General features: G+C 38.1%; 1 pseudogene; it reads right to left on the bottom strand.

Annotated features, from left to right (window-relative positions):
* Positions 1-9,435: 9,435 nt before the first annotated feature.
* On the bottom strand, positions 9,436-10,108 carry LOC102247824 (annotated as a pseudogene).
* Positions 10,109-13,007: the final 2,899 nt, after the last annotated feature.

Below are 13,007 nucleotides of genomic sequence, written 5' to 3' on the forward strand. Positions count from 1 at the left end.
ATCTCCCATGTTCAAAGGCTGTTAAATAGCGTTGTTTACCCATATCTTCAGAAAAAAATCACTTCTACTGTCGTGGTAAACAACCTGCTTCCCTATTTATAATGGTCTGGCCCTCTAGCAACTTCAGTGCAAAATTAACGTCAGGTGGTCATAATATTCTGGCCACTCAGTGTATATAGCTATAGGTAAATATTGATGTTTCTCAGGGTTCTGTCTTTAGTCCCCTCCATTTCCTTCCTTTCCTTTCTCTTCGTTACGCTTCCTTTTTCTTCTTTCTGTATAAAACTATTTCTGGGAAGTCTTATTCATTCACAAAGCTTCAAGTGCCATCTATATGCCAGTAACTTCAAAATTATATTTTAAGTCTAACTTTTTCTCTCGAATACCAGGTTTTTAAAAGGGTCTGTCATACTAGGTATTTCCTCTTTGATGTCCTATAGGCCTTGAAACTCAATGTGTCCAAAAATGAAACTCAGCATTCTCTTCCCGCCTGAATCTGTTCTTATCCTTGTCTTTCCTGTCTCTGGTACCCCCATTCCCAAGTCAGATGTTAGAGGCCACCCTCCCTTATCCACAGCATCAACCCCTGATTCATTCTAGTTTGCCCAGGATTTTCTTGGTTCCACATCTGTGGAACTCCTGTAATCCTTGAAAATGGTTTGCCTGAAGCTGTCCCAATTTTAAAACTAAAAGTCTCACACGTTGGGAAACCTTTCAGTCCTGGGCAAACCGGAAAGGTCATCCTTTCTTTTACATCTAACCAATCATCAAAACCCACCAATTCTAACTAGATTGTCCTATTCTCTCCCTCTTCTCTGCTGCTTTAAACAGTGCAGGCCATGATCAGTTCTTGCTTAGGGTGCGGTAAAGCTTTTGAGCTTTCCTTTTTCCTCTATCATCGCTGCCCTTACCCCATTCTTTGAATTAGTGCTAGAGCAATCCTTCTAAACTATAAATCAGAGGCTGTCTTTCTTAAATTTTTTAAAACTGTCCTTTATTTGCCCTAAGATAAGGAGCACACTTTTTAAGATGGCTCACATGGCCTCTCATAAAATTGTCCTTATTTTTCTAGACTCATCCCCTTCTCACTTTCCTCTTACATTGTACCTAAGCCCAGATGTTAGCTGTCCTCTATAAAAGCAGCCTTTGTTTTTATTTTACACCCACATGGATGTGGAACTCTTGCGTGTCTTCACATTCTCTTTCCCAAATCTACTTCTACAAAAGTCTTAGTGGAAACATGGAATTCACCAGGGAGATGAAGAGGAGATTTATCACATGTGGTATAGCAACAACCCCCACTTTACCATTTGACTATTTGACATTTTTTCTACCAAGTTTCTTCCCAGCTGTGGCACTTCTAGGATTTTTTTGTGTGTGTCTTTACTTTTGCCCCAAGGTAAAACAGCCTTCCTGGATCTACTTGTACCCCCACCCACCCCAGGCTCTTTACACTCATCTCTTTCTTATATTGAACAATTTGGCTTTGCCCCAGCATCTGTTTGTAAATGTACATTCCTAACTCCATCCAAGGACTCAACAAAACAAAGTGTCCCTCTGTTTCTAGATTCCATTCTTGCTTATTGCCATCATTTTTAGCTTGAATATGTTCCTAAGGTCTCACCTCTCATCCCAAGTATCTTATTAAAATCTTTCTTTAAAAGTTTAGTGTTACACTCCTATAGGAATTATTCAACCAGTTGCTAAGAGAGTAAGTTTCTTCATTTTCTTACATGTGTTTCAGCCATATTGGCTTTTCTGCAGCTCTCATAATATTTCTTGTTCTCTGCTACTATGTTTTTGTATAAGCTGCCAAATTGTCTAAGATCCTTTACCACCATTTACCTAAAAAAAAAAAAGCTGACTGTCTAATAAATATACCTAAAGTTATGAGATGTTTTTATGTCTCCATGCCAAAATTAATCTTCAGCATCAGGAAGAATGGACTGGTTTTTATAGATTGAACCAGCGCTAGTTGTAGTTCATGGGGCTTGATTTGGACAAAGAAATTTCTAATTACATTGCGACTCATTTCAGCATTTTTAATCAACATTGCATGATGAAATTCACTGCATTAGGCTCTAGGGGATTAGAAAGAAAACTAATTTCACATTTTGAAAGTCATTTTCAAGACCTCCAAAGAAGGTTGCTTTATAAAGGTCATGAAAAAGGCCTAAGAATTATATGGCTCTCAGTTTGATTCCAAGTTGGAGAATCAGTACAATTAATCAAAACTGCAACCCACAGTCCCTTAGAAAACATTATGCAAAACACATGGCCATTATGTGCAGTCTAAGCAATCATATATGTTTACAGGTTGGTCATATTCAATTCACCTAGTTTATTTTCTTGACAATATCCTTGAGTATGTCTTCATTTTTACTAATGCAAATTGAAGATTTTAAGATGGCAGGAGAATACCTTCTTGTTGTGTATGGAGAGCCACACTCCATAGGTTTCTCAGTGGCCTTCCTTATTACTACAGCCCTTGAGCTTCAAAGCTTTGAAAAGAGCGTGGATTAACAGAATAAATCTGGAGTTATATATTTATCCAGCTATATTTTCTTAAGGCATTTTAAACTCTCTGTACTTTCTTATCATTTCTTTATTGTCTTTATTTTATTTTTTTCATTACCATTTATCCCCCCGATAGCCTCTTCCACCTCTAACTCCATCTTCCGCCCCCACCCCACAATCACCACACTGTTGTCTGTGGTGTCCATGAGTTCTTTCTCTCTTTTTTTCCACTCATATTTTAAAGGATAGATCTTCCTTTGTGTACTTTTTTGTTCAGAAGGTAATATAAAGTAATACATGTGAAATCCTTTGAAAACTAAAAATATTTTGCAATCATAGGTGGGCTGGTCATCTTTCAGATTTGCAAAGGGCAATCAAGAGATTTACTGTATCAAGCTATCCTTCTAGGTTTCAACTATTCATCTATCTGATTCCTCCCTCCTTCTTAAAGCACTCAATAGTTGCATATAACAGATATGGTCTCTGTCCTCATGGAACTTACATTCTTGAGTAAATAGTAAATAGACAATTAAAATTTAGATAGATAAAGTCTGTAATTGAAAGGGAACTGTGGGATGGTTAGATTAGGTAGAGAGGTGGGTAGAAAAGGTTTTTCACAAAAAAATGATGTCTATGCCAAGAACTAATGCTTCAGCTCTCATGGGAAAATATGGGAAATACTTTAAGGCCTCATGGGTAGTATGGGTAATAGCAGGGCAAAGAGAGGTGATAGAATGTTATAAGTAGAGAAAACACTGTGTGCCAATTTCCCAAGACAAGAGCAGTGTAATTCAACAAAAATTTCAAGGTAGCTTTTCTGCCATGTAAGAACTTTCCACTCAACTTATTTATGAACAATGTAGTAACTAGTTCCATAGAATATCTGAAGAGTGAAAAGTGTGTGGTTTACCTATTTGCAGCTATTTTTTGGCCTCAAGTCTTAAGTTGATTGAATTGCACCATTCCTGGAAGCTCTCTTTATCTTGTTTACAAACAAATCTTTGGGCAGTGGATTACTAAGACTTCAAAGCTTTTGGTTTTTAAAACATGGCAGTTTTTTTAAAAAAATACATATATTTATTGATTTCAGAGAGGAAGAGAGAGGGAGAGAGAGATAGAAACATCAATGATGAAAATCATTGATCAGCCGCCTCCTGCATGCCCTCCTCTGGGGATGGAGCCTGCAACCCAGGCATGTGCCCTTCACCTGAATCAAACCTGGACCCTTCAGTCTGCAGGCTGACTCTATGCTCACTGAGCCAAACCAGCTAGGGCAAAACGTGGCAGTTTGAATTGAAGCACTATAATTATCAGATAATTAATAACTCAATAACAATACTCCCATGTCTTTTCATTTTAAAGAAGAGAAAACTGGGTGTCAGAGGGGTTAATTACCTTTCCCTAGGTAATCCAGCTATTAAATCATAGCTATTAAACGGAATATAGGCTAGTTCTGGGACAACAATGGTCTCTTCATATTAGAATCAGGAGCTACATGACCACAATAAAATATGAAGATCAAGAACAACCACAAAGGCTGAATACAATGTAGGATAACAAGGCAACTAAGACTCAACACAGATATAAATTATCTAACTTAAGTGATCAAGCCTTCTAATCTGAAACATTGCCACTATCACCTGCAATAGCTCCTTTCTGACATTTTATTGTTAGAGTAGATGAGTCTGGAAAGCATGATTATCTCCTGAATTTGATAGTTGAGCACAAAATAAGCTTCTAGAAAATCATTAAGAAACATAAGAATCTGTGGCTAAGGACTAAAAAAAGGACAAATAAAGTGGAATTAAAAAAAAATCAAAATACAAACTTCTATTTACAAAGGGCTGACAGCTTATGATTCCTAGGGAAACTGAGCAATCAAACATAATCAGAATGATTGCTAAGCTTCTCCAGCCTTGACTAACCACTAATCACAAGAATAATAACATAAAGGAAAAATGAATCCTACGCCAATCTGATTATTGAATACCTGGGTTAGGTATTGTGGAGAAAAGCAGGAATGTTCTGTATGAAAGTAGTAATGCTACTTCTAAAGTCTAAGAGAAACATTAATGATTCAAATCTCTGTATATCCACTTCCCCTACTACATATACCTCAGGCAATGGCAAAACTTCTGTTGTAATTGTTTTCCTCTTACAGGAAACTTTGCAGATGATGTGCAAACCCTTCAGTGAAATGAAAAGGTCATAAGAGTGAAACTTCTCTTATAAGAATTTTTTCTACCGTAAAACTTTCTGTATCTCTTAGGAATCTTTCACTTGCAAGTCACAGAATACTTAACTTAAGTTTGTGTAAGCAAAGCATTATTGGCTCATATATTTCACAGGGCAGAGGTAGGGCTTGTCATAGATGCAGTTTGATCTGGGAGGATCAAATGCTGGGTTCTCATCACCTTTCAACACTTTCTGTTTGTGTCAGCTTCATGTTTGGATTCCTTCTTTAATGAGATAAGATGGCAGCAGCATTTTTAAGCTTCATACCTTCATCGACAAAATCCAGTGGAACAGTGAAAGCTTTTCTTTCTTAGATCCAGTCACCATGGCCAGGAAGTTGGGGTTATAAGGTTTTGCTTAAGTCAATCAGGGTCCTCTATAGAGGTTGGGAGTGGGATCAATCCCATCCAGCTGACTTGCAGAGAATTGGGATGGCAGGATCCCCCCTCCCCCCAGTTCTGCTAGCAGATGAATGGGGAAAATGAAGCTAAATAGCAAAGAAAGTATTTTTGCCACCTTGAATTTTTTCCCTTCTATTTTTATTTGGCATTTCCCCTAAAAGGACTCTCAGTCAAGTTTAGCTTCTGTATTGGTTAGAATATAGTTTCAGGTACATGTAATAGAGATTCAAAATAACAGTATATTAAACAAGATAGACTTGTTTTCCACTATCATGTAAAGTCTGAGATGGTATGGTGACTCCGCACTGTGAAATTATGAAGGACCCGACTCACATCTTGCTCTGTCATCTCCAGGGTGTTGCTTCCATCTCTGTGATCCAACATACATCATACCTATATCTCAATTACAACCCGACAGAAGGGGCAAAGAAGGGGAGATTATGTCTCTTCCCTTTAAGTCAGAATTTGCCAACGTTTTCACTATTGACATTCTGGGTCAGATAGTTTTTCATTTCAATGTTCTGTGCATTGGAGGAAGTTTAGCAGCATCCCTGACTAGGTGGAATATGTGAGGATCCAGTTCAGGCTCAAATTGGCCTCTACTGGGTGCCAGTAATATCCCACTTCCCTCAGGTTGTGACAACCCAAAATGACTCTAGACTTGTCAAACATCCCCTGGAGTGGGGGGATATTTTACTCTGCTCAATTCTTCGGCTAGAACTGAGTCACATGGTCACTCATAGATACAAAGAAGAGTAGGAATGTCCCATCCCTTTTTTCTTTGTGCCTCAAGAATGGGACCATTAAATGTTCTCTGCCATGGGGTTCAAGTGTAAGTATGTCATTTTCTGTTAATATCAACTTAGCGGCACAATGACAGTATCAATACTTATTGAAATTTTACCTTCATCTACCTCCAGGATTCCACAAAAATTCCCCCAAATATTTCTGAAAAGTCTTTAATTTGCATTTCATATTTGTGAACATCCTTTTAGACTTCAACTATGGAAAACTTGAGAAAATCCATGAAACTGTAGGTAGGCATTTCACAAATGATGTGTCCACTGGTGTCCATTTTGACGGCACTGAGGTCTTTGTCAAGTATGAGTGCTAGTCACTCTCAAAGCTTCCTCTCCCCAGCTATTGGTACAGCCTTATGTCTGTACCAATGACACTAAAGTCATTGGTGCTAACTAAAGCCACCAGCCATCTGCTACATCATAAATCTCTTACCACTTCCAATCTTTGGTCTTATTGAGGTACTAATGAGGGCTTTCAACACGCTATAAACATTTTAGTGAATTAGCTTTTCTACATGGCTCCTTCTTTCCTTAGGACTCACTACAAGACTGCGGGTGCTGAGATGAAAGACAATTCTGAATAACACAAACCTTGATGTACACAAAATCATTCTCTGATGGTTGAAACATTGTTATTGAATCAAGCCTATATGCTCAATGCTTCACTTGGAATTATTTCTCAGTTCCACATGTAAATAGAATTCAGGTCTAATGTCTCATTAGTTTTCCTGACCAGGTGGAATATGTGAGGATCCAGTTCAGGCTCAAATTGGAATTCTTTGCTATTTATTCATTCATTCGCTCATTTTAGTCATTCATTATTTCCACTTATTTGTTCAATCAATATATTTATTGAATGTCTACTACATAAAGGTGTGTTCTGGGTCTTAGAGTTCCAACTGTGAGCACCACAGACATGACCTTTGCCTACACAATCTAACAGGTGCTGGGATGACAGCTCTCTCCTCCTCCACATAGTTTGTCTATTCTTTCATTGGAAATTTGTAAATTAGACCTGAATATCTGTTATCACTTGCACTCAGTGGTTTGTACTCAGGCAATTCAATATTTGTGTAGGCCAATCCTACTGAGGAAGATTTTACTGAACCCAGTCACACAGTCTCAAATTAAGCAGAATGTCTGAGTTATTAGGAATCTTGAATTCTCTACTATTTGCTGAATCTGAGCTCTTTTAAAAAAATATATATTTATTGATTTCAGAGAGGAAGGGAGAGGGAGAGAGAGATAGAAACATCAATGATGAGAGAGAAAATCATTGATCAGCTGCCTTCTGCACATGCCCTACTGGGGATCGAGCCCGCAGCCGGGGCATGTGTCCTTGACCGGAATCAAACCTGGGGCACTTCAGTCCACAGATCAACACTCTGTCCACGGAGCCAAACCAGCTAGGATTGAGCTCTTTTTTTTCTTCATGAGCTTTGGTCAGACTGAAGGTTAACTACATTGTAGTAGGTGGTTTGCTCTGTAAGAGCTCATCATCTGAAACATTTTTTTTTTAACTTTTGTAGAATTATTAAACAACTTCTTATTGTGGTAAAGCACACAAAACATAAGATCTATCTTTTCAACCATTTTTAAGTGTATAGTTCTGTGGAATTAAGTACATTCACATTTCTGTGCAATTTTCACCACCATCCATCTCCAGACCTTTTCATCTTCCCCACTGAAACTGTACCCATTAAACAATCACACTCCATTACCCCTTTTCTCCAGCCCCTGGCAACCACGATTCCACTTTATGTCTTTATAAATTTGACTACTCTAGGTACCTCGTATAAGTGGAATCATATGGTATTTGTCCTCTGTGACTGCCTTATTTCATTTAGCATAAAGTCTTCAAGGTTCATTCATGCATGTATCAGAATTTCCTTTCTTTTTAAAGGTGGATAACATTTTATTGTATGAATATATCACACTTTGTTTATCTATTAATTCATTAATAAACCGAATTGCCTTTTTTCTGTCTTTTGGTAGAGTGTCATCTTGAATACTAAGACCTATTTGCCCCCAAATCTTGCACTAGTAAACGTAAACACTTTAAATTAAGGCTTTGTGGCATTAATGAACTAAGCTATGAAATCTGCAATTGCCACTCAAGAAGAAAATGTGATTTTATAATAAATCAAATTACTGCCACGTTTTCTATTAGCAGTAGAAGTCCTAAAATGGGATTATGCAATTATTGTTTTATGAAAGATGCCAGTTAAAAATTTTAGCAATCAAGTGCCATTAAGAATATTTTTAAATAATGGGAAATCTTTCTCTTATTTGTTCGTGCTGACCAGTCTGGTAGCCACCAACCAAATGTGGATTTTAAATTAATCGCAATGAAATGAAATTAAAAATTCAGTTTCTCAGTCATACTAGCTACATTTCAAATGCTCCATTGCCATTATTAGTGGCTACTGTATTGAACGGTATAGACATAGAACATTTTTTTATGATCGAGAAAATTCTCTCCCAAAGTGCTGATTGCGTTAGTTGGGATTTTCTCCCCCAAAGTTGTTAGGGGTCATTTAAAGTTCATAAAATTTGTTGCCGCCTAAGAGAGTGTGATATTCTGTGTGCTTCTTGGTTTTGCCAACCTGCAGTCTGCTGTTGAAGAGCAGAGCTTAATCTTCTGTGGAGCAAAAGAACAAGATCAACGTAGTTTGGTGCTTGCTAGTCACTCACCCACATAGGCACACAGAGATCCTATGTAGAGGAAAGAGGAGAGGTGAGGGCAAGGGAAATGAAAAAGTAGGTTCATGGTAAGTTAATGGTATTTTAAGTTTTTATGAGTTTTTGAAATTTAGTTTCTAGCCTCTCAAAAACCCAACTAGTAAAAATGCACATAGATGGAAACCCTTAAAACAATAAAGAACATGTTTGGACCCAATGTCTTTTAATTCTTGTGACGGGATACTTGAAAATCTAGTGTAGAATGAACTCTGGGGGATAGTACACAGGACCTAGTTATAATGAAGGCAGACTCCTTTAGACTCTGTCTATTCTTTAAAGAGGTGATTTTCAACCTCTCTTTACAATTAAGATACCCTGGTAGTAAAGGTTTGATTTTTTCAGTTTTTTCTTTATTTTAAGAAAAACAATTTTAAATATAATTATGTTACATGCAATAAACACTAATTGTTCAAGAAAAATGATCTTACATATAATGTTATATGAAATAAATATTAATATTTCAAGAATAAAAGAATTTTAAGTATAGTAATATTACCAAAACTGTACTAATATAGTATGATATCACAATAGTTGTAGGAAATATTAAAAATCTGCAAATAACAGGATTGCTTCTATTATATTCTAGAATACTTTTTTCCTCTGGCTCTATTTTTGTTCATCAGTTTATGTTGTTCATTATATTCCACAAATGAGTGAGATCATATGATATTTATCTTTTTCATTCATAAGACAATCTACAGACTAGTTTTAACAAATCAAAGAACACTTTTAAGCAGGCATGACTGTCCTAAATTGTTTATTAGGTAAGGATTTTACAAACATTACTTATATTAGCGGTAACGGTGGAGCTGGAGAGTATTGTGCCTTCTCCAAGCTGCACAGCGAGAACCACCAATAGTGTGGTGGAACTTGTGGCCCTTCCCAAGGCCACGGCTCTTGAGGCCCGCAGATGTCAGCCCTGTGCTTGTGGACTGGTTTGGTGATCCACTGAGTGTCAGGATTTCTTCCAATAGCCTTATGGAATAGAACAATGAGGATAACCTCAAAGAATTTGAGGTTATTTTTAAGGGGAATCTTCACCAACCCAGTAAGAATTCAGGACCCTCAGAGCCCCACAGTGGCGTCCAGCATGCTCCTCAGCAACAGATTGAAGACTTTGAGCAAACTTTAGCTGGTTAACATCATGATGGACAGGCTTGCCGTAGGTTGCACCCTTAGGAACAGGGCGTTTGCAGCCATCAGAGCACACACAAATCTGATATATGATATAACCTTGCTTGGCCTTGTAGCCCAGCCTGTGCACTTTGTCGGGCAGGTGAGGTTGCGGCGGGGGAGTGCCCTGTGGAACGCAGAGAGCTGGTGGTACTGCCAGCAGCGCACCCTGGGAAGGAAGCGCATTGCATCGGACTGCTTCTTCCTCCATAGCTCCTGGATATACTTGTAAGGGCCCATCTTGGTTTACCTGATGGCTGCGGCCAGAGGGAAAATGCAAGAGTTCCTTCCTTTTTACCGCAGCGTAGTATTTCATTGTGTAGATGTACCACAGTTTTCTAATCCATTCATCTGCTGATGGGCACTTAGGCTGTTTCCAAATCTTAGCTATTGTAAATTGTGCTGCTATCAACATGGGGTGCATATATCCTTTCTGATGGGTGTTTCTGATTTCTTGGGATATATTCCTAGAAGTGGGATCACTGAGTCAAATGGCAGTTCCATTTTACATTTTTTGAGGAAACTCCATACTGTTTTCCACAGTGGCTGCACCAGTCTGCATTCCCACCAGCAGTGCACAAGGGTTCCTTTTTCTCTGCATCCTCACCAGCACTGTTGTTTGTTGGTTTGTTGATGATAGCCATTCTGACAGGTGTGAGGTGGTACCTCATTGTTGTTTTGATCTGCATCTCTCAGATGATTAGTGATTTTGAGCCTGTTTTCATATATCTCTTGGCCTTCTTTATGTACTCTTTCGAAAAGTGTCTATTTAGGTCCTTTGCCCATTTTTTGATTGGATTGTTTAGCTTCCTTTTGTTAAGTAGTATGAGTTCCATAAAGGTTTACTTATAATTATTTTGTTATTCTATTTGTATGACATCCTGTGTTTTTAATGCAGAGCAAACAAATTTCATTTTCAGGTTTTTTGATATTCCTTTGACTCATAGGACAGGGGTCTTTCTTAACAGCTGGCTCTATCCCCAGGATTATCCTTGCCCCTAATTGGAGCTCAACAGAGGATGAATGAATGAATGAATGAATGGGTCTGAATATCCTAGAAGTTCTGGAAGGCTGGGTTGGGAATCATTCCCTTAGAAAAATTGATTTTTCCTGACTGAGGCTATTTTGAACCTATTCATCAGTAGGCTTGCAGGGTGCTTCTTCCATTGACAAGGAAGCAGCATAAGAGAGTGGTCAATCTAATGGACATAAATATGAGATGGCTTGGGTTCAAGTTCCAACAGCCTCTGATGAGCCATGGGAATTTGACCATATTAACCCTTTGAAGCTGTTTCAACATTTTGAACACAATAAAATTTTTGGATTTTAAATATTAATAATAAACTAGAAAACAATTTAAATTAAAAAAACATTTAAAATTTTAAAAAATCTTGGGATTTTTGTGAGGAACAAATAAATTAAAATACACAAACTCCTTAGGATAGCGCTTGACACACTTAGCTCTCCTTACTAGTATATGTTAGTTTACAAAAGAGGGCATTTTAAGCATTTGTGGGAAGAATCTAAGCTCGGGCATATGTACAATATGATTGTTCTTTCACTAAATAGGGATTAAAATTGGCTGTTTGTAACAGGAAACTCAAATAACAGTGGCTTGAGTCAGACGGGTTTATTTTAATTTCATCAAACAAAAAGTCTAGAGGAAGGCAGGGATGGTGTAGAGGCTCAAGGGTATCATGTCTCTAAGGCCTTTGCAGTTTCTTTGAGCTTTTCTCTTGTGGTCAAATGCAAGTGGCTGCTGCAGCACTTGCTACCATGCCTGCACTTCAGGATACATGAAGGAGAAAGAATAAAGAGCACAAATGATGGGAGAAGCGTGCCAGCTGAGTCTATCTCCTGCTTCTTTAAGGTATTGTTCTATTTCTTGCCTCCACATACCTACTTATAGCTCCTTGGCCAGAACTGTGACACATGGATACCTCTGCCCATGTATATCTATAATGAAGGCTGGAAAATTTAATTTTTATTGGCTGGGCAGTTGCCCTCATCTCCCAAGAAAATAATTTTCAGGGTATTTCTGAGGTTGGATTGTGAGCTACTGGAGGGCAGGACATCTCTCCTTCATCTTCAACTCTACAGACCTTGTCAGAGACTGGTGCATCCTGAAATTTTGAGTCTGATCACCTGCATTTGTGTTCTGCCTCTGATATTTATCAGCTGAGTGGCCTTAAGAAAAATAATATTTACTTCTTATAACCTCAGTTTTCTTATCCATAAAATGATACAATAATAAAAAAGTATAATTGACAGAATAGAACAGTGGGAAAATGAATGGACGTTGAGTGAACATCTAGCCGTCTTGCCACAGCTGTCCGTGAAAGAACCTCAGAATGCACCCATAGAACCTCTTATTTAATTTAATTTACTTTAAAAATATTTTTATTGATTTTTAGATAAAGAGGAAGGGAGAGATGAAAGAACCTCAGAATGCACCACAGAACCCCTTAATTTAATTTATTTTAAAAAATATTTTTATTGATTTTTTAGATAAAGAGAAAGGGAGAGAACAGAAACATCAAGCAGCTGCCTTCTGCACACCCCCTTCTGGGGATCGAGCCACAACCCAAGGCCTGTGACCTGACCAGGAATTGAACCCTCAACCTTTCCATGCATGGGATGGTGCCCAACCAACTGAGCCATACTGGCAAGGGCCAGAACCCCTTATTTTAAAGAACATTAAATTTTTATGGGTCTCCTGATCAGTTATCAGTGGTTCTCAACCTGTGGGTCGCGACCCTTTGGGCGGTCTCCTGATCAGTTATCAGCGGTTCTCAACCTGTGGGTCGCGACCCTTTGGGGGTCGAACGACCCTTTCACAGGGGTCGCCTAAGACCATCCTGCATATCAGATATTTACATTACGATTCATAACAGTAACAAAATTACAGTTATGAAGTAGCAATGAAAATAATTTTATGGTTGGGTCACAACATGAGGAACTGTATTAAAGGGCCAGAAGGTTGAGAACCACTGAGTTAGCTGCATGATATATTCTGAAATTGCTGTATGAGTTTATCTATTGATGGGGATATTTAAGAGCAGTTATCCTCTGAAATACTGGATATTACATAGACTGAACCCTGGCATGGGTTCAAATATTGCTTTCACCACAATTCACT

Source organism: Myotis brandtii, unplaced genomic scaffold, assembly GCF_000412655.1.
Source record: "Myotis brandtii unplaced genomic scaffold, ASM41265v1 scaffold90, whole genome shotgun sequence".
Taxonomy (NCBI): domain Eukaryota; kingdom Metazoa; phylum Chordata; class Mammalia; order Chiroptera; family Vespertilionidae; genus Myotis; species Myotis brandtii.